The 23020-nt window shown below is 37.8% G+C and overlaps 31 non-coding genes across 31 annotated transcripts; all 31 read right to left on the bottom strand.

Moving 5' to 3' along the window:
- Positions 1-153: 153 nt before the first annotated feature.
- Positions 154-225, bottom strand: TRNAA-UGC (transfer RNA alanine (anticodon UGC)). Its single transcript has one exon. It is a non-coding gene; the product is annotated as a tRNA-Ala (tRNA).
- An 875-nt stretch (positions 226-1100) lies between these two features.
- Positions 1101-1172, bottom strand: TRNAA-UGC (transfer RNA alanine (anticodon UGC)). The gene has a single exon. It is a non-coding gene; the product is annotated as a tRNA-Ala (tRNA).
- Positions 1173-1527: 355 nt separating this feature from the next.
- TRNAA-UGC (transfer RNA alanine (anticodon UGC)) lies at positions 1528-1599 on the bottom strand. The gene has a single exon. It is a non-coding gene; the product is annotated as a tRNA-Ala (tRNA).
- An 867-nt stretch (positions 1600-2466) lies between these two features.
- On the bottom strand, positions 2467-2538 carry TRNAA-UGC (transfer RNA alanine (anticodon UGC)). Its single transcript has one exon. It is a non-coding gene; the product is annotated as a tRNA-Ala (tRNA).
- Positions 2539-2893: 355 nt separating this feature from the next.
- TRNAA-UGC (transfer RNA alanine (anticodon UGC)) lies at positions 2894-2965 on the bottom strand. Its single transcript has one exon. It is a non-coding gene; the product is annotated as a tRNA-Ala (tRNA).
- An 875-nt stretch (positions 2966-3840) lies between these two features.
- On the bottom strand, positions 3841-3912 carry TRNAA-UGC (transfer RNA alanine (anticodon UGC)). The gene has a single exon. It is a non-coding gene; the product is annotated as a tRNA-Ala (tRNA).
- A 355-nt stretch (positions 3913-4267) lies between these two features.
- TRNAA-UGC (transfer RNA alanine (anticodon UGC)) lies at positions 4268-4339 on the bottom strand. The gene has a single exon. It is a non-coding gene; the product is annotated as a tRNA-Ala (tRNA).
- Positions 4340-5214: 875 nt separating this feature from the next.
- Positions 5215-5286, bottom strand: TRNAA-UGC (transfer RNA alanine (anticodon UGC)). Its single transcript has one exon. It is a non-coding gene; the product is annotated as a tRNA-Ala (tRNA).
- Positions 5287-5641: 355 nt separating this feature from the next.
- Positions 5642-5713, bottom strand: TRNAA-UGC (transfer RNA alanine (anticodon UGC)). Its single transcript has one exon. It is a non-coding gene; the product is annotated as a tRNA-Ala (tRNA).
- An 875-nt stretch (positions 5714-6588) lies between these two features.
- TRNAA-UGC (transfer RNA alanine (anticodon UGC)) lies at positions 6589-6660 on the bottom strand. The gene has a single exon. It is a non-coding gene; the product is annotated as a tRNA-Ala (tRNA).
- A 354-nt stretch (positions 6661-7014) lies between these two features.
- Positions 7015-7086, bottom strand: TRNAA-CGC (transfer RNA alanine (anticodon CGC)). The gene has a single exon. It is a non-coding gene; the product is annotated as a tRNA-Ala (tRNA).
- An 875-nt stretch (positions 7087-7961) lies between these two features.
- Positions 7962-8033, bottom strand: TRNAA-UGC (transfer RNA alanine (anticodon UGC)). Its single transcript has one exon. It is a non-coding gene; the product is annotated as a tRNA-Ala (tRNA).
- A 355-nt stretch (positions 8034-8388) lies between these two features.
- On the bottom strand, positions 8389-8460 carry TRNAA-UGC (transfer RNA alanine (anticodon UGC)). The gene has a single exon. It is a non-coding gene; the product is annotated as a tRNA-Ala (tRNA).
- Positions 8461-9335: 875 nt separating this feature from the next.
- Positions 9336-9407, bottom strand: TRNAA-UGC (transfer RNA alanine (anticodon UGC)). The gene has a single exon. It is a non-coding gene; the product is annotated as a tRNA-Ala (tRNA).
- Positions 9408-9761: 354 nt separating this feature from the next.
- TRNAA-UGC (transfer RNA alanine (anticodon UGC)) lies at positions 9762-9833 on the bottom strand. The gene has a single exon. It is a non-coding gene; the product is annotated as a tRNA-Ala (tRNA).
- An 875-nt stretch (positions 9834-10708) lies between these two features.
- TRNAA-UGC (transfer RNA alanine (anticodon UGC)) lies at positions 10709-10779 on the bottom strand. Its single transcript has one exon. It is a non-coding gene; the product is annotated as a tRNA-Ala (tRNA).
- A 355-nt stretch (positions 10780-11134) lies between these two features.
- On the bottom strand, positions 11135-11206 carry TRNAA-CGC (transfer RNA alanine (anticodon CGC)). The gene has a single exon. It is a non-coding gene; the product is annotated as a tRNA-Ala (tRNA).
- Positions 11207-12081: 875 nt separating this feature from the next.
- Positions 12082-12153, bottom strand: TRNAA-UGC (transfer RNA alanine (anticodon UGC)). The gene has a single exon. It is a non-coding gene; the product is annotated as a tRNA-Ala (tRNA).
- Positions 12154-12507: 354 nt separating this feature from the next.
- On the bottom strand, positions 12508-12579 carry TRNAA-UGC (transfer RNA alanine (anticodon UGC)). Its single transcript has one exon. It is a non-coding gene; the product is annotated as a tRNA-Ala (tRNA).
- An 875-nt stretch (positions 12580-13454) lies between these two features.
- TRNAA-UGC (transfer RNA alanine (anticodon UGC)) lies at positions 13455-13526 on the bottom strand. The gene has a single exon. It is a non-coding gene; the product is annotated as a tRNA-Ala (tRNA).
- Positions 13527-13881: 355 nt separating this feature from the next.
- Positions 13882-13953, bottom strand: TRNAA-UGC (transfer RNA alanine (anticodon UGC)). Its single transcript has one exon. It is a non-coding gene; the product is annotated as a tRNA-Ala (tRNA).
- Positions 13954-15254: 1301 nt separating this feature from the next.
- On the bottom strand, positions 15255-15326 carry TRNAA-UGC (transfer RNA alanine (anticodon UGC)). Its single transcript has one exon. It is a non-coding gene; the product is annotated as a tRNA-Ala (tRNA).
- An 877-nt stretch (positions 15327-16203) lies between these two features.
- On the bottom strand, positions 16204-16275 carry TRNAA-UGC (transfer RNA alanine (anticodon UGC)). The gene has a single exon. It is a non-coding gene; the product is annotated as a tRNA-Ala (tRNA).
- Positions 16276-16630: 355 nt separating this feature from the next.
- On the bottom strand, positions 16631-16702 carry TRNAA-UGC (transfer RNA alanine (anticodon UGC)). The gene has a single exon. It is a non-coding gene; the product is annotated as a tRNA-Ala (tRNA).
- Positions 16703-17577: 875 nt separating this feature from the next.
- TRNAA-UGC (transfer RNA alanine (anticodon UGC)) lies at positions 17578-17649 on the bottom strand. The gene has a single exon. It is a non-coding gene; the product is annotated as a tRNA-Ala (tRNA).
- Positions 17650-18003: 354 nt separating this feature from the next.
- On the bottom strand, positions 18004-18075 carry TRNAA-UGC (transfer RNA alanine (anticodon UGC)). Its single transcript has one exon. It is a non-coding gene; the product is annotated as a tRNA-Ala (tRNA).
- Positions 18076-18950: 875 nt separating this feature from the next.
- TRNAA-UGC (transfer RNA alanine (anticodon UGC)) lies at positions 18951-19022 on the bottom strand. Its single transcript has one exon. It is a non-coding gene; the product is annotated as a tRNA-Ala (tRNA).
- A 355-nt stretch (positions 19023-19377) lies between these two features.
- Positions 19378-19449, bottom strand: TRNAA-UGC (transfer RNA alanine (anticodon UGC)). Its single transcript has one exon. It is a non-coding gene; the product is annotated as a tRNA-Ala (tRNA).
- Positions 19450-20750: 1301 nt separating this feature from the next.
- TRNAA-UGC (transfer RNA alanine (anticodon UGC)) lies at positions 20751-20822 on the bottom strand. Its single transcript has one exon. It is a non-coding gene; the product is annotated as a tRNA-Ala (tRNA).
- An 877-nt stretch (positions 20823-21699) lies between these two features.
- TRNAA-UGC (transfer RNA alanine (anticodon UGC)) lies at positions 21700-21771 on the bottom strand. The gene has a single exon. It is a non-coding gene; the product is annotated as a tRNA-Ala (tRNA).
- A 355-nt stretch (positions 21772-22126) lies between these two features.
- On the bottom strand, positions 22127-22198 carry TRNAA-UGC (transfer RNA alanine (anticodon UGC)). The gene has a single exon. It is a non-coding gene; the product is annotated as a tRNA-Ala (tRNA).
- Between the last annotated feature and the right edge of the window lie 822 nt (positions 22199-23020).

Raw genomic sequence — 23020 nt, 5'->3', positions numbered from 1 at the left:
CTACCACTGAGCAACATCACATTTTATAGACTGGTCAATCATTTTTCATAGTTTGATTGAAACTTTTCCAATTTCTCTAGAGTTTTTTTTAATGCATTTGTTGATCTGGAGAGGTTACATAGAGTTAAGAAAGAATCTACATTTTGCAAAACATGGAGATGCCGGGGATTGAACCCGGGGCCTCATACATGCAAAGCATGCGCTCTACCACTGAGCTACATCCCCTGTGAAAAAGCATGGCACTCATTCGATTGCAGCTTTGCATTGTACTTAAGTTCTACTATTTTCTAGTGTTCTAAGGGTCATCTCCGAGTATATAGCAATAAAAACCATTAGACTTTGCCAGAGTTCAAGGACACCATAATTTCCACAGCTGATGAGGATGCAAGTAGATGATCATTCCACACTTTAAATTGCTGTTAGACTTCTTCACCGGAGTCTGGGTTATCATCAGAATCCCCTACCTTATGTAATGAATGGCATGGATATTGATCAAGTATTGCCAAGTAGAGGACAGTCTTACATTCTGTTTTATCAGCAGTGTCAGAACTTGGAAGAAGGGCACATAGGATGCAGGCTATGACTGCCTCCTGGGCATTGCTGACTAAGGCTTCACCAGGTATTTTGTACAGAGTTGATATGTGTTTATCTTTTCATGCATTGATTGATCACTAATTACTTGACATTCAAGCCCAAATCCATCCTCCATAGGTTCACAATGTGTTTAAAGATGTCTGTCCTTCTTAATCAATTAGTTTTGCTGTATCGTGTGATTTGTTCTTTTATGAAACTACTGCTTTTATAGTACATTTTCCAGTGAAATTAAAACTCTGTTTCATAATTACCATATACTTGACATCAGTGTTTGGAGAATGTCAGTAGGTATGATATGGTAACTGCTGGTTAAATAAGGAAACACAGTATCCACAGATTATAATCTACCACTGAGCTACATCACATTTAATAGAATGATCAATTATTTTTTATAATTGGTGTTAATTCTTGCCCATTACTGTAGAGTGCATTCGTGCATTTGTTGGTCTTGGGCTCTTCTGAAGAGGTTACATACAGATAAGTAAGAATCTATATTTTTCAAAACATGGAGATGCCGGGGATTGAACCCAGGGCCTCATACATGCAAAGCATGCGCTCTACCACTGAGCTACATCCCCTCTGAGTTGGTGTGTTTTGATACCGAGCGATTGCTGTTCTGCATAGTACTCAAGTTCTACTACTTACACTGTTCTAAGGTTAAACTCAGAGCACGGAGCAAAGATAACAATTATACCTTGCTGTATAGATTTCAAGGATACTGTAGGTATCATATGATAACTTTTATTTCAATGAGGAAACAAGATTCTGGGGAATATAATCTTCCACTGAGCAACATCACATTTTATAGACTGGTCAATAATTTTTCATAGTTTGATTGAAACTTTTCCAATTTCTCTAGAGTTTTTTTTTTATGCATTTGTTGATCTGGAGAGGTTACATAGAGTTAAGAAAGAATCTACATTTTGCAAAACATGGAGATGCCGGGGATTGAAACCGGGGCCTCATACATGCACAGCATGCGCTCTACCACTGAGCTACATCCCCTGTGAAAAAGTGTGGCACTCATTTGATTGCAGCTATGCATTGTACTTAAGTTCTACTATTTTCTAGTGTTCTAAGGGTCATCTCCGAGTATAAAGCAATAAAAACCATTACACTTTGCCAGAGTTCAAGGACACCATAATTTCCACAGCTGATGAGGATGCAAGTAGATGATCATTCCACACTTTAAATTGCTGTTAGACTTCTTCACCGGAGTCTGGGTTATCATCAGAATCTCCTACCTTATGTAATGAATGGCATGGATATTGATCAAGTATTGCCAAGTAGAGGACAGTCTTACATTCTGTTTTATCAGCAGTGTCAGAACTTGGAAGAAGGGCACATAGGATGCAGGCTATGACTGCCTCCTGGGCATTGCTGACTAAGGCTTCACCAGGTATTTTGTACAGAGTTGATATGTGTTTATCTTTTCATGCATAGATTGATCACTAATTACTTGACATTCAAGCCCAAATCCATCCTCCATAGGTTCACAATGTGTTTAAAGATGTCTGTCCTTCTTAATCAATTAGTTTTGCTGTATCGTGTGATTTGTTCTTTTATGAAACTACTGCTTTTATAGTACATTTCCCAGTGAAATTAAAACTCTGTTTCATAATTACCATATACTTGACATCAGTGTTTGGAGAATGTCAGTAGGTATGATATGGTAACTGCTGGTTAAATAAGGAAACACAGTATCCACAGAATATAATCTACCACTGAGCTACATCACATTTAATAGAATGATCAATTATTTTTTATAATTGGTGTTAATTCTTGCCCATTACTGTAGAGTGCATTCATTGGTCTTGGGCTCTTCTGAAGAGATTACATACAGATAAGTAAGAATCTATATTTTTCAAAACATGGAGATGCCGGGGATTGAACCCAGGGCCTCATACATGCAAAGCATGCGCTCTACCACTGAGCTACATCCCCTCTGAGTTGGTGTGTTTTGATACCGAGTGATTGCTGTTCTGCATAGTACTCAAGTTCTACTACTTCCACTGTTCTAAGGTTAAACTCAGAGCACGGAGCAAAGATAACAATTATACCTTGCTGTATAGATTTCAAGGATACTGTAGGTATCATATGATAACTTTTATTTCAATGAGGAAACACAGATTCTGGGGAATATAATCTTCCACTGAGCAACATCACATTTTATAGACTGGTCAATAATTTTTCATAGTTTGAATGAAACTCTTCCAATTTCTCTAGAGTTTTTTTTAATGCATTTGTTGATCTGTAGAGGTTACATAGAGTTAAGAAAGAATCTACATTTTGCAAAACATGGAGATGCCGGGGATTGAACCCGGGGCCTCATACATGCAAAGCATGCGCTCTACCACTGAGCTACATCCCCTGTGAAAAAGTGTGGTACTCATTCGATTGCAGCTTTGCATTGTACTCAAGTTCTACTATTTTCTAGTGTTCTAAGGGTCATCTCAGAGTATAAAGCAATAAAAACCATTACACTTTGCCAGAGTTCAAGGACACCATAGTTTCCACAGCTGATGAAGATGCAAGTAGATGATCATTCCACACTTTAAATTGCTGTTAGACTTCTTCACCGGAGTCTGGGTTATCATCAGAATCCCCTACCTTATGTAATGAATGGCATGGATATTGATCAAGTATTGCCAAGTAGAGGACAGTCTTACATTCTGTTTTATCAGCAGTGTCAGAACTTGGAAGAAGGGCACATAGTATGCAGGCTATGACTGCCTCCCAGGCATTGCTGACTAAGGCTTCACCAGGTATTTTGTACAAAGTTGATATGTGTTTATCTTTTCATGCATTGATTGATCACTAATTACTTGACATTCAAGCCCAAATCCATCCTTCATAGGTTCACAATGTGTTTAAAGATGTCTGTCCTTCTTAATCAATTAGTTTTGCTGTATCGTGTGATTTGTTCTTTTATGAAACTACTGCTTTTATAGTACATTTCCCAGTGAAATTAAAACTCTGTTTCATAATTCCCATATACTTGACATCAGTGTTTGGAGAATGTCAGTAGGTATGATATGGTAACTGCTGGTTAAATAAGGAAACACAGTATCCACAGAATATAATCTACCACTGAGCTACATCACATTTAATAGAATTATCAATTATTTTTTATAATTGGTGTTAATTCTTGCCCATTACTGTAGAGTGCATTCATGCATTTGTTGGTCTTGGGCTCTTCTGAAGAGGTTACATACAGATAAGTAAGAATCTATATTTTGCAAAACATGGAGATGCCGGGGATTGAACCCGGGGCCTCATACATGCAAAGCATGTGCTCTACCACTGAGCTACATGCCCTCTGAGTTGGTGTGTTTTGATACCGAGCGATTGCTGTTCTGCATAGTACTCAAGTTCTACTACTTCCACTGTTCTAAGGTTAAACTCAGAGCACGGAGCAAAGATAACAATTATACCTTGCTGTATAGATTTCAAAGATACTGTAGGTATCATATGATAACTTTTATTTCAATGAGGAAACACAGATTCTGGGGAATATAATCTTCCACTGAGCAACATCACATTTTATAGACTGGTCAATAATTTTTCATAGTTTGATTGAAACTTTTCCAATTTCTCTAGAGTTTTTTTTAATGCATTTGTTGATCTGGAGAGGTTACATAGAGTTAAGAAAGAATCTACATTTTGCAAAACATGGTGATGCCGGGGATTGAACCCGGGGCCTCATACATGCACAGCATGCGCTCTACCACTGAGCTACATCCCCTGTAAAAAAGTGTGTCACTCATTTGATTGCAGCTATGCATTGTACTTAAGTTCTACTATTTTCTAGTGTTCTTTGGGTCATCTCCGAGTATAAAGCAATAAAAACCATTACACTTTGCCAGAGTTCAAGGACACCATAATTTCCACAGCTGATGAAGATGCAAGTAGATGATCATTCCACACTTTAAATTGCTGTTAGACTTCTTCACCGGAGTCTGGGTTATCATCAGAATCCCCTACCTTATGTAATGAATGGCATGGATATTGATCAAGTATTGCCAAGTAGAGGACAGTCTTACATTCTGTTTTATCAGCAGTGTCAGAACTTGGAAGAAGGGCACATAGTATGCAGGCTATGACTGCCTCCTGGGCATTGCTGACTAAGGCTTCACCAGGTATTTTGTACAGAGTTGATATGTGTTTATCTTTTCATGCATTGATTGATCACTAATTACTTGACATTCAAGCCCAAATCCATCCTCCATAGGTTCACAATGTGTTTAAAGATGTCTGTCCTTCTTAATCAATTAGTTTTGCTGTATCGTGTGATTTGTTCTTTTATGAAACTACTGCTTTTATAGTACATTTCCCAGTGAAATTAAAACTCTGTTTCATAATTACCATATACTTGACATCAGTGTTTGGAGAATGTCAGTAGGTATGATATGGTAACTGCTGGTTAAATAAGGAAACACAGTATCCACAGAATATAATCTACCACTGAGCTACATCACATTTAATAGAATGATCAATTATTTTTTATAATTGGTGTTAATTCTTGCCCATTACTGTAGAGTGCATTCATGCATTTGTTGGTCTTGGGCTCTTCTGAAGAGGTTACATACAGATAAGTAAGAATCTATATTTTGCAAAACATGGAGATGCCGGGGATTGAACCCGGGGCCTCATACATGCAAAGCATGTGCTCTACCACTGAGCTACATGCCCTCTGAGTTGGTGTGTTTTGATACCGAGCGATTGCTGTTCTGCATAGTACTCAAGTTCTACTACTTCCACTGTTCTAAGGTTAAACTCAGAGCACGGAGCAAAGATAACAATTATACCTTGCTGTATAGATTTCAAAGATACTGTAGGTATCATATGATAACTTTTATTTCAATGAGGAAACACAGATTCTGGGGAATATAATCTTCCACTGAGCAACATCACATTTTATAGACTGGTCAATAATTTTTCATAGTTTGATTGAAACTTTTCCAATTTCTCTAGAGTTTTTTTTAATGCATTTGTTGATCTGGAGAGGTTACATAGAGTTAAGAAAGAATCTACATTTTGCAAAACATGGTGATGCCGGGGATTGAACCCGGGGCCTCATACATGCACAGCATGCGCTCTACCACTGAGCTACATCCCCTGTAAAAAAGTGTGGCACTCATTTGATTGCAGCTATGCATTGTACTTAAGTTCTACTATTTTCTAGTGTTCTTTGGGTCATCTCCGAGTATAAAGCAATAAAAACCATTACACTTTGCCAGAGTTCAAGGACACCATAATTTCCACAGCTGATGAAGATGCAAGTAGATGATCATTCCACACTTTAAATTGCTGTTAGACTTCTTCACCGGAGTCTGGGTTATCATCAGAATCCCCTACCTTATGTAATGAATGGCATGGATATTGATCAAGTATTGCCAAGTAGAGGACAGTCTTACATTCTGTTTTATCAGCAGTGTCAGAACTTGGAAGAAGGGCACATAGTATGCAGGCTATGACTGCCTCCTTGGCATTGCTGACTAAGGCTTCACCAGGTATTTTGTACAGAGTTGATATGTGTTTATCTTTTCATGCATTGATTGATCACTAATTACTTGACATTCAAGCCCAAATCCATCCTCCATAGGTTCACAATGTGTTTAAAGATGTCTGTCCTTCTTAATCAATTAGTTTTGCTGTATCGTGTGATTTGTTCTTTTATGAAACTACTGCTTTTATAGTACATTTCCCAGTGAAATTAAAACTCTGTTTCATAATTACCATATACTTGACATCAGTGTTTGGAGAATGTCAGTAGGTATGATATGGTAACTGCTGGTTAAATAAGGAAACACAGTATCCACAGAATATAATCTACCACTGAGCTACATCACATTTAATAGAATGATCAATTATTTTTTATAATTGGTGTTAATTCTTGCCCATTACTGTAGAGTGCATTCATGCATTTGTTGGTCTTGGGCTCTTCTGAAGAGGTTACATACAGATAAGTAAGAATCTATATTTTGCAAAACACGGAGATGCCGGGGATTGAACCCGGGGCCTCATACATGCAAAGCATGCGCTCTACCACTGAGCTACATCCCCTCTGAGTTGGCGTGTTTTGAAACCGAGCGATTGCTGTTCTGCATAGTACTCAAGTTCTACTACTTCCACTGTTCTAAGGTTAAACTCAGAGCACGGAGCAAAGATAACAATTATACCTTGCTGTATAGATTTCAAGGATACTGTAGGTATCATATGATAACTTTTATTTCAATGAGGAAACACAGATTCTGGGGAATATAATCTACCACTGAGCAACATCACATTTTATAGACTGGTCAATAATTTTTCATAGTTTGATTGAAACTTTTCCAATTTCTCTAGAGTTTTTTTAATGCATTTGTTGATCTGGAGAGGTTACATAGAGTTAAGAAAGAATCTACATTTTGCAAAACATAGAGATGCTGGGGATTGAACCCGGGGCCTCAAACATGCGAAGCATGCGCTCTACCACTGAGCTACATCCCCTGTGAAAAAGTGTGGTACTCATTCGATTGCAGCTTTGCATTGTACTCAAGTTCTACTATTTTCTAGTGTTCTAAGGGTCATCTACGAGTATAAAGCAATAAAAACCATTACACTTTGCCAGAGTTCAAGGACACCATAATTTCCACAGCTGATGAGGATGCAAGTAGATGATCATTCCACACTTTAAATTGCTGTTAGACTTCTTCACCGGAGTCTGGGTTATCATCAGAATCCCCTACCTTATGTAATGAATGGCATGGATATTGGTCAAGTATTGCCAAGTAGAGGACAGTCTTACATTCTGTTTTATCAGCAGTGTCAGAACTTGGAAGAAGGGCACATAGTATGCAGGCTATGACTGCCTCCCAGGCATTGCTGACTAAGGCTTCACCAGGTATTTTGTACAAAGTTGATATGTGTTTATCTTTTCATGCATTGATTGATCACTAATTACTTGACATTCAAGCCCAAATCCATCCTCCATAGGTTCACAATGTGTTTAAAGATGTCTGTCCTTCTTAATCAATTAGTTTTGCTGTATCGTGTGATTTGTTCTTTTATGAAACTACTGCTTTTATAGTACATTTCCCAGTGAAATTAAAACTCTGTTTCATAATTCCCATATACTTGACATCAGTGTTTGTAGAATGTCAGTAGGTATGATATGGTAACTGCTGGTTAAATAAGGAAACACAGTATCCACAGAATATAATCTACCACTGAGCTACATCACATTTAATAGAATTATCAATTATTTTTTATAATTGGTGTTAATTCTTGCCCATTACTGTAGAGTGCATTCATGCATTTGTTGGTCTTGGGCTCTTCTGAAGAGGTTACATACAGATAAGTAAGAATCTATATTTTGCAAAACATGGAGATGCCGGGGATTGAACCCGGGGCCTCATACATGCAAAGCATGCGCTCTACCACTGAGCTACATCCCCTCTGAGTTGGTGTGTTTTGATACCGAGCGATTGCTGTTCTGCGTAGTACTCAAGTTCTACTACTTCCACTGTTCTAAGGTTAAACTCAGAGCACGGAGCAAAGATAACAATTATACCTTGCTGTATAGATTTCAAAGATACTGTAGGTATCATATGATAACTTTTATTTCAATGAGGAAACACAGATTCTGGGGAATATAATCTTCCACTGAGCAACATCACATTTTATAGACTGGTCAATAATTTTTCATAGTTTGATTGAAACTTTTCCAATTTCTCTAGAGTTTTTTTTAATGCATTTGTTGATCTGGAGAGGTTACATAGAGTTAAGAAAGAATCTACATTTTGCAAAACATGGAGATGCCGGGGATTGAACCCGGGGCCTCATACATGCACAGCATGCGCTCTACCACTGAGCTACATCCCCTGTAAAAAAGTGTGACACTCATTTGATTGCAGCTATGCATTGTACTTAAGTTCTACTATTTTCTAGTGTTCTAAGGGTCATCTCCGAGTATAAAGCAATAAAAACCATTACACTTTGCCAGAGTTCAAGGACACCATAATTTCCACAGCTGATGAAGATGCAAGTAGATGATCATTCCACACTTTAAATTGCTGTTAGACTTCTTCACCGGAGTCTGGGTTATCATCAGAATCCCCTACCTTATGTAATGAATGGCATGGATATTGATCAAGTATTGCCAAGTAGAGGACAGTCTTACATTCTGTTTTATCAGCAGTGTCAGAACTTGGAAGAAGGGCACATAGTATGCAGGCTATGACTGCCTCCTGGGCATTGCTGACTAAGGCTTCACCAGGTATTTTGTACAGAGTTGATATGTGTTTATCTTTTCATGCATTGATTGATCACTAATTACTTGACATTCAAGCCCAAATCCATCCTCCATAGGTTCACAATGTGTTTAAAGATGTCTGTCCTTCTTAATCAATTAGTTTTGCTGTATCGTGTGATTTGTTCTTTTATGAAACTACTGCTTTTATAGTACATTTCCCAGTGAAATTAAAACTCTGTTTCATAATTACCATATACTTGACATCAGTGTTTGGAGAATGTCAGTAGGTATGATATGGTAACTGCTGGTTAAATAAGGAAACACAGTATCCACAGAATATAATCTACCACTGAGCTACATCACATTTAATAGAATGATCAATTATTTTTTATAATTGGTGTTAATTCTTGCCCATTACTGTAGAGTGCATTCATGCATTTGTTGGTCTTGGGCTCTTCTGAAGAGGTTACATACAGATAAGTAAGAATCTATATTTTGCAAAACATGGAGATGCCGGGGATTGAAACCGGGGCCTCATACATGCAAAGCATGCGCTCTACCACTGAGCTACATCCCCTCTGAGTTGGCGTGTTTTGAAACCGAGCGATTGCTGTTCTGCATAGTACTCAAGTTCTACTACTTCCACTGTTCTAAGGTTAAACTCAGAGCACGGAGCAAAGATAACAATTATACCTTGCTGTATAGATTTCAAGGATACTGTAGGTATCATATGATAACTTTTATTTAAATGAGGAAACACAGATTCTGGGGAATATAATCTACCACTGAGCAACATCACATTTTATAGACTGGTCAATCATTTTTCATAGTTTGATTGAAACTTTTCCAATTTCTCTAGAGTTTTTTTAATGCATTTGTTGATCTGGAGAGGTTACATAGAGTTAAGAAAGAATCTACATTTTGCAAAACATAGAGATGCTGGGGATTGAACCCAGGGCCTCATACATGCAAAGCATGCGCTCTACCACTGAGCTACATCCCCTGTGAAAAACTGTGGTACTCATTCGATTGCAGCTTTGCATTGTACTCAAGTTCTACTATTTTCTAGTGTTCTAAGGGTCATCTCCGAGTATAAAGCAATAAAAACCGTTACACTTTGCCAGAGTTCAAGGACACCATAATTTCCACAGCTGATGAGGATGCAAGTAGATGATCATTCCACACTTTAAATTGCTGTTAGACTTCTTCACCGGAGTCTGGGTTATCATCAGAATCCCCTACCTTATGTAATGAATGGCATGGATATTGATCAAGTATTGCCAAGCAGAGGACAGTCTTACATTCTGTTTTATCAGCAGTGTCAGAACTTGGAAGAAGGGCACATAGTATGCAGGCTATGACTGCCTCCTGGGCATTGCTGACTAAGGCTTCACCAGGTATTTTGTACAGAGTTGATATGTGTTTATCTTTTCATGCATTGATTGATCACTAATTACTTGACATTCAAGCTCAAATCCATCCTCCATAGGTTCACAATGTGTTTAAAGATGTCTGTCCTTCTTAATCAATTAGTTTTGCTGTATCGTGTGATTTGTTCTTTTATGAAACTACTGCTTTTATAGTAAATTTCCCAGTGAAATTAAAACTCTGTTTCATAATTACCATATACTTGACATCAGTGTTTGGAGAATGTCAGTAGGTATGATATGGTAACTGCTGGTTAAATAAGGAAACACAGTATCCACAGAATATAATCTACCACTGAGCTACATCACATTTAATAGAATGATCAATTATTTTTTATAATTGGTGTTAATTCTTGCCCATTACTGTAGAGTGCATTCATGCATTTGTTGGTCTTGGGCTCTTCTGAAGAGGTTACATACAGATAAGTAAGAATCTATATTTTGCAAAACATGGAGATGCCGGGATTGAACCCGGGGCCTCATACATGCAAAGCATGCGCTCTACCACTGAACTACATCCCCTCTGAGTTGGTGTGTTTTGATACCGAGCGATTGCTGTTCTGCATAGTACTCAAGTTCTACTACTTCCACTGTTCTAAGGTTAAACTCAGAGCATGGAGCAAAGATAACAATTATACCTTGCTGTATAGATTTCAAGGATACTGTAGGTATCATATGATAACTTTTATTTCAATGAGGAAACACAGATTCTGGGGAATATAATCTACCACTGAGCAACATCACATTTTATAGACTGGTCAATAATTTTTCATAGTTTGATTGAAACTTTTCCAATTTCTCTAGAGTTTTTTTTTATGCATTTGTTAATCTGGAGAGGTTACATAGAGTTAAGAAAGAATCTACATTTTGCAAAACATAGAGATGCTGGGGATTGAACCCGGGGCCTCAAACATGCGAAGCATGCGCTCTACCACTGAGCTACATCACCTGTGAAAAAGTGTGGTACTCATTCGATTGCAGCTTTGCATTGTACTTAAGTTCTACTATTTTCTAGTGTTCTAAGGGTCATCTCCGAGTATAAAGCAATAAAAACCATTACACTTTGCCAGAGTTCAAGGACACCATAATTTCCACAGCTGATGAAGATGCAAGTAGATGATCATTCCACACTTTAAATTGCTGTTAGACTTCTTCACCGGAGTCTGGGTTATCATCAGAATCCCCTACCTTATGTAATGAATGGCATGGATATTGATCAAGTATTGCCAAGTAGAGGACAGTCTTACATTCTGTTTTATCAGCAGTGTCAGAACTTGGAAGAAGGGCACATAGTATGCAGGCTATGACTGCCTCCTGGGCATTGCTGACTAAGGCTTCACCAGGTATTTTGTACAGAGTTGATATGTGTTTATCGTTTCATGCATTGATTGATCACTAATTACTTGACATTCTAGCCCAAATCCATCCTCCATAGGTTCACAATGTGTTTAAAGATGTCTGTCCTTCTTAATCAATTAGTTTTGCTGTATCGTGTGATTTGTTCTTTTATGAAACTACTGCTTTTATAGTACATTTCCCAGTGAAATTAAAACTCTGTTTCATAATTACCATATACTTGACATCAGTGTTTGGAGAATGTCAGTAGGTATGATATGGTAACTGCTGGTTAAATAAGGAAACACAGTATCCACAGAATATAATCTACCACTGAGCTACATCACATTTAATAGAATGATCAATTATTTTTTATAATTGGTGTTAATTCTTGCCCATTACTGTAGAGTGCATTCATGCATTTGTTGGTCTTGGGCTCTTCTGAAGAGGTTACATACAGATAAGTAAGAATCTATATTTTGCAAAACATGGAGATGCCGGGGATTGAACCCGGGGCCTCATACATGCAAAGCATGCGCTCTACCACTGAGCTACATCCCCTCTGAGTTGGCGTGTTTTGAAACCGAGCGATTGCTGTTCTGCATAGTACTCAAGTTCTACTACTTCCACTGTTCTAAGGTTAAACTCAGAGCACGGAGCAAAGATAACAATTATACCTTGCTGTATAGATTTCAAGGATACTGTAGGTATCATATGATAACTTTTATTTCAATGAGGAAACACAGATTCTGGGGAATATAATCTACCACTGAGCAACATCACATTTTATAGACTGGTCAATAATTTTTCATAGTTTGATTGAAACTTTTCCAATTTCTCTAGAGTTTTTTTAATGCATTTGTTGATCTGGAGAGGTTACATAGAGTTAAGAAAGAATCTACATTTTGCAAAACATGGAGATGCTGGGGATTGAACCCGGGGCCTCATACATGCAAAGCATGCGCTCTACCACTGAGCTACATCCCCTGTGAAAAACTGTGGTACTCATTCGATTGCAGCTTTGCATTGTACTCAAGTTCTACTATTTTCTAGTGTTCTAAGGGTCATCTCCGGGTATAAAGCAATAAAAACCATTACACTTTGCCAGAGTTCAAGGACACCATAATTTCCACAGCTGATGAGGATGCAAGTAGATGATCATTCCACACTTTAAATTGCTGTTAGACTTCTTCACCGGAGTCTGGGTTATCATCAGAATCCCCTACCCTATGTAATGAATGGCATGGATATTGATCAAGTATTGCCAAGTAGAGGACAGTCTTACATTCTGTTTTATCAGCAGTGTCAGAACTTGGAAGAAGGGCACATAGGATGCAGGCTATGACTGCCTCCTGGGCATTGCTGACTAAGGCTTCACCAGGTATTTTGTACAGAGTTGATATGTGTTTATCTTTTCATGCATTGATTGATCACTAATTACTTGACATTCAAGCCCAAATCCATCCTCCATAGGTTCACAATGTGTTTAAAGATGTCTGTCCTTCTTAATCAATTAGTTTTGCTGTATCGTGTGATTTGTTCTTTTATGAAACTACTGCTTTTATAGTACATTTCCCAGTGAAATTAAAACTCTGTTTCATAATTACCATATACTTGACATCAGTGTTTGGAGAATGTCAGTAGGTATGATATGGTAACTGCTGGTTAAATAAGGAAACACGGTATCCACAGAATATAATCTACCACTGAGCTACATCACATTTAATAGAATGATCAATTATTTTTTATAATTGGTGTTAATTCTTGCCCATTACTGTAGAGTGCATTCATGCATTTGTTGGTCTTGGGCTCTTCTGAAGAGGTTACATACAGATATGTAAGAATCTATATTTTTCAAAACATGGAGATGCCGGGGATTGAACCCAGGGCCTCATACATGCAAAGCATGCGCTCTACCACTGAGCTACATCCCCTCTGAGTTGGTGTGTTTTGATACCGAGCGATTGCTGTTCTGCATAGTACTCAAGTTCTACTACTTCCACTGTTCTAAGGTTAAACTCAGAGCACGGAGCAAAGATAACAATTATACCTTGCTGTATAGATTTCAAGGATACTGTAGGTATCATATGATAACTTTTATTTCAATGAGGAAACACAGATTCTGGGGAATATAATCTTCCACTGAGCAACATCACATTTTATAGACTGGTCAATAATTTTTCATAGTTTGATTGAAACTTTTCCAATTTCTCTAGAGTTTTTTTTAATGCATTTGTTGATCTGGAGAGGTTACATAGAGTTAAGAAAGAATCTACATTTTGCAAAACATGGAGATGCCGGGGATTGAACCCGGGGCCTCATACATGCACAGCATGCGCTCTTCCACTGAGCTACATCCCCTGTGAAAAAGTGTTGCACTCATTTGATTGCAGCTCTGCATTGTACTTAAGTTCTACTATTTTCTAGTGTTCTAAGGGTCATCTCAGAGTATAAAGCAATAAAAACCATTACACTTTGCCAGAGTTCAAGGACACCATAATTTCCACAGCTGATGAGGATGCAAGTAGATGATCATTCCACACTTTAAATTGCTGTTAGACTTCTTCACCTGAGTCTGGGTTATCATCAGAATATCCTACCTTATGTAATGAATGGCATGGATATTGATCAAGTATTGCCAAGTAGAGGACAGTCTTACATTCTGTTTTATCAGCAGTGTCAGAACTTGGAAGAAGGGCACATAGTATGCAGGCTATGACTGCCTCCTGGGCATTGCTGACTAAGGCTTCACCAGGTATTTTGTACAGAGTTGATATGTGTTTATCTTTTCATGCATTGATTGATCACTAATTACTTGACATTCAAGCCCAAATCCATCCTCCATAGGTTCACAATGTGTTTAAAGATGTCTGTCCTACTTAATCAATTAGTTTTGCTGTATCGTGTGATTTGTTCTTTTATGAAACTACTGCTTTTATAGTACATTTCCCAGTGAAATTAAAACTCTGTTTCATAATTACCATATACTTGACATCAGTGTTTGGAGAATGTCAGTAGATATGATATGGTAACTGCTGGTTAAATAAGGAAACACAGTATCCACAGAATATAATCTACCACTGAGCTACATCACATTTAATAGAATGATCAATTATTTTTTATAATTGGTGTTAATTCTTGCCCATTACTGTAGAGTGCATTCATGCATTTGTTGGTCTTGGGCTCTTCTGAAGAGGTTACATACAGATAAGTAAGAATCTATATTTTGCAAAACACGGAGATGCTGGGATTGAACCCGGGGCTTCATACATTGAAAGCATGCGCTCTACCACTGAGCTGCATCCCCTCTGAGTTGGTGTGTTTTGATACCGAGCGATTGCTGTTCTGCATAGTACTCAAGTTCTACTACTTCCACTGTTCTAAGGTTAAACTCAGAGCACGGAGCAAAGATAACAATTATACCTTGCTGTATAGATTTCAAGGATACTGTAGGTATCATATGATAACTTTTATTTCAATGAGGAAACACAGATTCTGGGGAATATAATCTACCACTGAGCAACATCACATTTTATAGACTGGTCAATAATTTTTCATAGTTTGATTGAAACTTTTCCAATTTCTCTAGAGTTTTTTTTAATGCATTTGTTGATCTGGAGAGGTTACATAGAGTTAAGAAAGAATCTACATTTTGCAAAACATGGAGATGCCGGGGATTGAACCCGGGGCCTCATACATGCAAAGCATGCGCTCTACCACTGAGCTACATCCCCTGTGAAAAAGTATGGCACTCATTCGATTGCAGCTTTGCATTGTACTTAAGTTCTACTATTTTCTAGTGTTCTAAGGGTCATCTCCGAGTATATAGCAATAAAAACCATTAGACTTTGCCAGAGTTCAAGGACACCATAATTTCCACAGCTGATGAGGATGCAAGTAGATGATCATTCCACACTTTAAATTGCTGTTAGACTTCTTCACCGGAGTCTGGGTTATCATCAGAATCCCCTACCTTATGTAATGAATGGCATAGATATTGATCAAGTATTGCCAAGTAGAGGACAGTCTTACATTCTGTTTTATCAGCAGTGTCAGAACTTGGAAGAAGGGCACATAGGATGCAGGCTATGACTGCCTCCTGGGCATTGCTGACTAAGGCTTCACCAGGTATTTTGTACAGAGTTGATATGTGTTTATCTTTTCATGCATTGATTGATCACTAATTACTTGACATTCAAGCCCAAATCCATCCTCCATAGGTTCACAATGTGTTTAAAGATGTCTGTCCTTCTTAATCAATTAGTTTTGCTGTATCTTGTGATTTGTTATTTTATGAAACTACTGCTTTTTTATAGTACATTTCCCAGTGAAATTAAAACTCTGTTTCATAATTACCATATACTTGACATCAGTGTTTGGAGAATGTCAGTAGGTATGATATGGTAACTGCTGGTTAAATAAGGAAACACAGTATCCACAGAATATAATCTACCACTGAGCTACATCACATTTAATAGAATGATCAATTATTTTTTATAATTGGTGTTAATTCTTGCCCATTACTGTAGAGTGCATTCATGCATTTGTTGGTCTTGGGCTCTTCTGAAGAGGTTACATACAGATAAGTAAGAATCTATATTTTGCAAAACATGTAGATGCCGGGGATTGAACCCGGGGCCTCATACATGCAAAGCACGCGCTCTACCACTGAGCTACATCCCCTCTGAGTTGGTGTGTTTTGATACCGAGCGGTTGCTGTTCTGCATAGTACTCAAGTTCTACTACTTCCACTGTTCTAAGGTTAAACTCAGAGCACGGAGCAAAGATAACAATTATACCTTGCTGTATAGATTTCAAGGATACTGTAGGTATCATATGATAACTTTTATTTCAATGAGGAAACACAGATTCTGGGGAATATAATCTACCACTGAGCAACATCACATTTTATAGACTGGTCAATAATTTTTCATAGTTTGATTGAAACTTTTCCAATTTCTCTAGAGTTTTTTTTAATGCATTTGTTGATCTGGAGAGGTTACATAGAGTTAAGAAAGAATCTACATTTTGCAAAACATGGAGATGCCGGGGATTGAACCCGGGGCCTCATACATGCAAAGCATGCGCTCTACCACTGAGCTACATCCCCTGTGAAAAAGTATGGCACTCATTCGATTGCAGCTTTTCATTGTACTTAAGTTCTACTATTTTCTAGTGTTCTAAGGGTCATCTCAGAGTATATAGCAATAAAAACCATTAGACTTTGCCAGAGTTCAAGGACACCATAATTTCCACAGCTGATGAGGATGCAAGTAGATGATCATTCCACACTTTAAATTGCTGTTAGACTTCTTCACCGGAGTCTTGGTTATCATCAGAATCCCCTACCTTATGTAATGAATGGCATGGATATTGATCAAGTATTGCCAAGTAGAGGACAGTCTTACATTCTGTTTTATCAGCAGTGTCAGAACTTGGAAGAAGGGCACATAGGATGCAGGCTATGACTGCCTCCTGGGCATTGCTGACTAAGGCTTCACCAGGTATTTTGTACAGAGTTGATATGTGTTTATCTTTTCATGCATTGATTGATCACTAATTACTTGACATTCAAGCCCAAATCCATCCTCCATAGGTTCACAATGTGTTTAAAGATGTCTGTCCTTCTTAATCAATTAGTTTTGCTGTATCGTGTGATTTGTTCTTTTATGAAACTACTGCTTTTATAGTACATTTCCCAGTGAAATTAAAACTCTGTTTCATAATTACCATATACTTGACATCAGTGTTTGGAGAATGTCAGTAGGTATGATATGGTAACTGCTGGTTAAATAAGGAAACACAGTATCCACAGAATATAATCGACCACTGAGCTACATCACATTTAATAGAATGATCAATTATTTTTTATAATTGGTGTTAATTCTTGCCCATTACTGTAGAGTGCATTCATGCATTTGTTGGTCTTGGGCTCTTCTGAAGAGGTTACATACAGATAAGTAAGAATCTATATTTTGCAAAACATGGAGATGCCGGGGATTGAACCCGGGGCCTCATACATGCAAAGCATGCGCTCTACCACTGAGCTACATCCCCTCTGAGTTGGCGTGTTTTGAAACCGAGCGATTGCTGTTCTGCATAGTACTCAAGTTCTACTACTTCCACTGTTCTAAGGTTAAACTCAGAGCACGGAGCAAAGATAACAATTATACCTTGCTGTATAGATTTCAAGGATACTGTAGGTATCATATGATAACTTTTATTTCAATGAGGAAACACAGATTCTGGGGAATATAATCTACCACTGAGCAACATCACATTTTATAGACTGGTCAATAATTTTTCATAGTTTGATTGAAACTTTTCCAATTTCTCTAGAGTTTTTTTAATGCATTTGTTGATCTGGAGAGGTTACATAGAGTTAAGAAAGAATCTACATTTTGCAAAACATGGAGATGCTGGGGATTGAACCCGGGGCCTCATACATGCAAAGCATGCGCTCTACCACTGAGCTACATCCCCTGTGAAAAACTGTGGTACTCATTCGATTGCAGCTTTGCATTGTACTCAAGTTCTACTATTTTCTAGTGTTCTAAGGGTCATCTCCGGGTATAAAGCAATAAAAACCATTACACTTTGCCAGAGTTCAAGGACACCATAATTTCCACAGCTGATGAGGATGCAAGTAGATGATCATTCCACACTTTAAATTGCTGTTAGACTTCTTCACCGGAGTCTGGGTTATCATCAGAATCCCCTACCCTATGTAATGAATGGCATGGATATTGATCAAGTATTGCCAAGTAGAGGACAGTCTTACATTCTGTTTTATCAGCAGTGTCAGAACTTGGAAGAAGGGCACATAGGATGCAGGCTATGACTGCCTCCTGGGCATTGCTGACTAAGGCTTCACCAGGTATTTTGTACAGAGTTGATATGTGTTTATCTTTTCATGCATTGATTGATCACTAATTACTTGACATTCAAGCCCAAATCCATCCTCCATAGGTTCACAATGTGTTTAAAGATGTCTGTCCTTCTTAATCAATTAGTTTTGCTGTATCGTGTGATTTGTTCTTTTATGAAACTACTGCTTTTATAGTACATTTCCCAGTGAAATTAAAACTCTGTTTCATAATTACCATATACTTGACATCAGTGTTTGGAGAATGTCAGTAGGTATGATATGGTAACTGCTGGTTAAATAAGGAAACACGGTATCCACAGAATATAATCTACCACTGAGCTACATCACATTTAATAGAATGATCAATTATTTTTTATAATTGGTGTTAATTCTTGCCCATTACTGTAGAGTGCATTCATGCATTTGTTGGTCTTGGGCTCTTCTGAAGAGGTTACATACAGATATGTAAGAATCTATATTTTTCAAAACATGGAGATGCCGGGGATTGAACCCAGGGCCTCATACATGCAAAGCATGCGCTCTACCACTGAGCTACATCCCCTCTGAGTTGGTGTGTTTTGATACCGAGCGATTGCTGTTCTGCATAGTACTCAAGTTCTACTACTTCCACTGTTCTAAGGTTAAACTCAGAGCACGGAGCAAAGATAACAATTATACCTTGCTGTATAGATTTCAAGGATACTGTAGGTATCATATGATAACTTTTATTTCAATGAGGAAACACAGATTCTGGGGAATATAATCTTCCACTGAGCAACATCACATTTTATAGACTGGTCAATAATTTTTCATAGTTTGATTGAAACTTTTCCAATTTCTCTAGAGTTTTTTTTAATGCATTTGTTGATCTGGAGAGGTTACATAGAGTTAAGAAAGAATCTACATTTTGCAAAACATGGAGATGCCGGGGATTGAACCCGGGGCCTCATACATGCACAGCATGCGCTCTTCCACTGAGCTACATCCCCTGTGAAAAAGTGTTGCACTCATTTGATTGCAGCTATGCATTGTACTTAAGTTCTACTATTTTCTAGTGTTCTAAGGGTCATCTCAGAGTATAAAGCAATAAAAACCATTACACTTTGCCAGAGTTCAAGGACACCATAATTTCCACAGCTGATGAGGATGCAAGTAGATGATCATTCCACACTTTAAATTGCTGTTAGACTTCTTCACCTGAGTCTGGGTTATCATCAGAATATCCTACCTTATGTAATGAATGGCATGGATATTGATCAAGTATTGCCAAGTAGAGGACAGTCTTACATTCTGTTTTATCAGCAGTGTCAGAACTTGGAAGAAGGGCACATAGTATGCAGGCTATGACTGCCTCCTGGGCATTGCTGACTAAGGCTTCACCAGGTATTTTGTACAGAGTTGATATGTGTTTATCTTTTCATGCATTGATTGATCACTAATTACTTGACATTCAAGCCCAAATCCATCCTCCATAGGTTCACAATGTGTTTAAAGATGTCTGTCCTACTTAATCAATTAGTTTTGCTGTATCGTGTGATTTGTTCTTTTATGAAACTACTGCTTTTATAGTACATTTCCCAGTGAAATTAAAACTCTGTTTCATAATTACCATATACTTGACATCAGTGTTTGGAGAATGTCAGTAGGTATGATATGGTAACTGCTGGTTAAATAAGGAAACACAGTATCCACAGAATATAATCTACCACTGAGCTACATCACATTTAATAGAATGATCAATTATTTTTTATAATTGGTGTTAATTCTTGCCCATTACTGTAGAGTGCATTCATGCATTTGTTGGTCTTGGGCTCTTCTGAAGAGGTTACATACAGATAAGTAAGAATCTATATTTTGCAAAACACAGAGATGCCGGGATTGAACCCGGGGCTTCATACATTGAAAGCATGCGCTCTACCACTGAGCTACATCCCCTCTGAGTTGGTGTGTTTTGATACCGAGCGATTGCTGTTCTGCATAGTACTCAAGTTCTACTACTTACACTGTTCTAAGGTTAAACTCAGAGCACGGAGCAAAGATAACAATTATACCTTGCTGTATAGATTTCAAGGATACTGTAGGTATCATATGATAACTTTTATTTCAATGAGGAAACACAGATTCTGGGGAATATAATCTACCACTGAGCAACATCACATTTTATAGACTGGTCAATAATTTTTCATAGTTTGATTGAAACTTTTCCAATTTCTCTAGAGTTTTTTTTAATGCATTTGTTGATCTGGAGAGGTTACATAGAGTTAAGAAAGAATCTACATTTTGCAAAACATGGAGATGCCGGGGATTGAACCCGGGGCCTCATACATGCAAAGCATGCGCTCTACCACTGAGCTACATCCCCTGTGAAAAAGTATGGCACTCATTCGATTGCAGCTTTGCATTGTACTTAAGTTCTACTATTTTCTAGTGTTCTAAGGGTCATCTCCGAGTATATAGCAATAAAAACCATTAGACTTTGCCAGAGTTCAAGGACACCATAATTTCCACAGCTGATGAGGATGCAAGTAGATGATCATTCCACACTTTAAATTGCTGTTAGACTTCTTCACCGGAGTCTGGGTTATCATCAGAATCCCCTACCTTATGTAATGAATGGCATGGATATTGATCAAGTATTGCCAAGTAGAGGACAGTCTTACATTCTGTTTTATCAGCAGTGTCAGAACTTGGAAGAAGGGCACATAGGATGCAGGCTATGACTGCCTCCTGGGCATTGCTGACTAAGGCTTCACCAGGTATTTTGTACAGAGTTGATATGTGTTTATCTTTTCATGCATTGATTGATCACTAATTACTTGACATTCAAGCCCAAATCCATCCTCCATAGGTTCACAATGTGTTTAAAGATGTCTGTCCTTCTTAATCAATTAGTTTTGCTGTATCTTGTGATTTGTTATTTTATGAAACTACTGCTTTTTTATAGTACATTTCCCAGTGAAATTAAAACTCTGTTTCATAATTACCATATACTTGACATCAGTGTTTGGAGAATGTCAGTAGGTATGATATGGTAACTGCTGGTTAAATAAGGAAACACAGTATCCACAGAATATAATCGACCACTGAGCTACATCACATTTAATAGAATGATCAATTATTTTTTATAATTGGTGTTAATTCTTGCCCATTACTGTAGAGTGCATTCATGCATTTGTTGGTCTTGGGCTCTTCTGAAGAGGTTACATACAGATAAGTAAGAATCTATATTTTGCAAAACATGTAGATGCCGGGGATTGAACCCGGGGCCTCATACATGCAAAGCACGCGCTCTACCACTGAGCTACATCCCCTCTGAGTTGGTGTGTTTTGATACCGAGCGGTTGCTGTTCTGCATAGTACTCAAGTTCTACTACTTCCACTGTTCTAAGGTTAAACTCAGAGCACGGAGCAAAGATAACAATTATACCTTGCTGTATAGATTTCAAGGATACTGTAGGTATCATATGATAACTTTTATTTCAATGAGGAAACACAGATTCTGGGGAATATAATCTACCACTGAGCAACATCACATTTTATAGACTGGTCAATAATTTTTCATAGTTTGATTGAAACTTTTCCAATTTCTCTAGAGTTTTTTTTTATGCATTTGTTGATCTGGAGAGGTTACATAGAGTTAAGAAAGAATCTACATTTTGCAAAACATGGAGATGCCGGGGATTGAACCCGGGGCCTCATACATGCAAAGCATGCGCTCTACCACTGAGCTACATCCCCTGTGAAAAAGTATGGCACTCATTCGATTGCAGCTTTTCATTGTACTTAAGTTCTACTATTTTCTAGTGTTCTAAGGGTCATCTCCGAGTATATAGCAATAAAAACCATTAGACTTTGCCAGAGTTCAAGGACACCATAATTTCCACAGCTGATGAGGATGCAAGTAGATGATCATTCCACACTTTAAATTGCTGTTAGACTTCTTCACCGGAGTCTTGGTTATCATCAGAATCCCCTACCTTATGTAATGAATGGCATGGATATTGATCAAGTATTGCCAAGTAGAGGACAGTCTTACATTCTGTTTTATCAGCAGTGTCAGAACTTGGAAGAAGCGCACATAGGATGCAGGCTATGACTGCCTCCTGGGCATTGCTGACTAAGGCTTCACCAGGTATTTTGTACAGAGTTGATATGTGTTTATCTTTTCATGCATTGATTGATCACTAATTACTTGACATTCAAGCCCAAATCCATCCTCCATAGGTTCACAATGTGTTTAAAGATGTCTGTCCTTCTTAATCAATTAGTTTTGCTGTATCGTGTGATTTGTTCTTTTATGAAACTACTGCTTTTATAGTACATTTCCCAGTGAAATTAAAACTCTGTTTCATAATTACCATATACTTGACATCAGTGTTTGGAGAATGTCAGTAGGTATGATATGGTAACTGCTGGTTAAATAAGGAAACACAGTATCCACAGAATATAATCGACCACTGAGCTACATCACATTTAATAGAATGATCAATTATTTTTTATAATTGGTGTTAATTCTTGCCCATTACTGTAGAGTGCATTCATGCATTTGTTGGTCTTGGG

Source organism: Pseudophryne corroboree, chromosome 4, assembly GCF_028390025.1.
Source record: "Pseudophryne corroboree isolate aPseCor3 chromosome 4, aPseCor3.hap2, whole genome shotgun sequence".
NCBI lineage: Eukaryota > Metazoa > Chordata > Amphibia > Anura > Myobatrachidae > Pseudophryne > Pseudophryne corroboree.
Note: the sequence above shows the minus strand (reverse complement) of the source record. Positions and strands in the feature narration are given on the sequence as shown.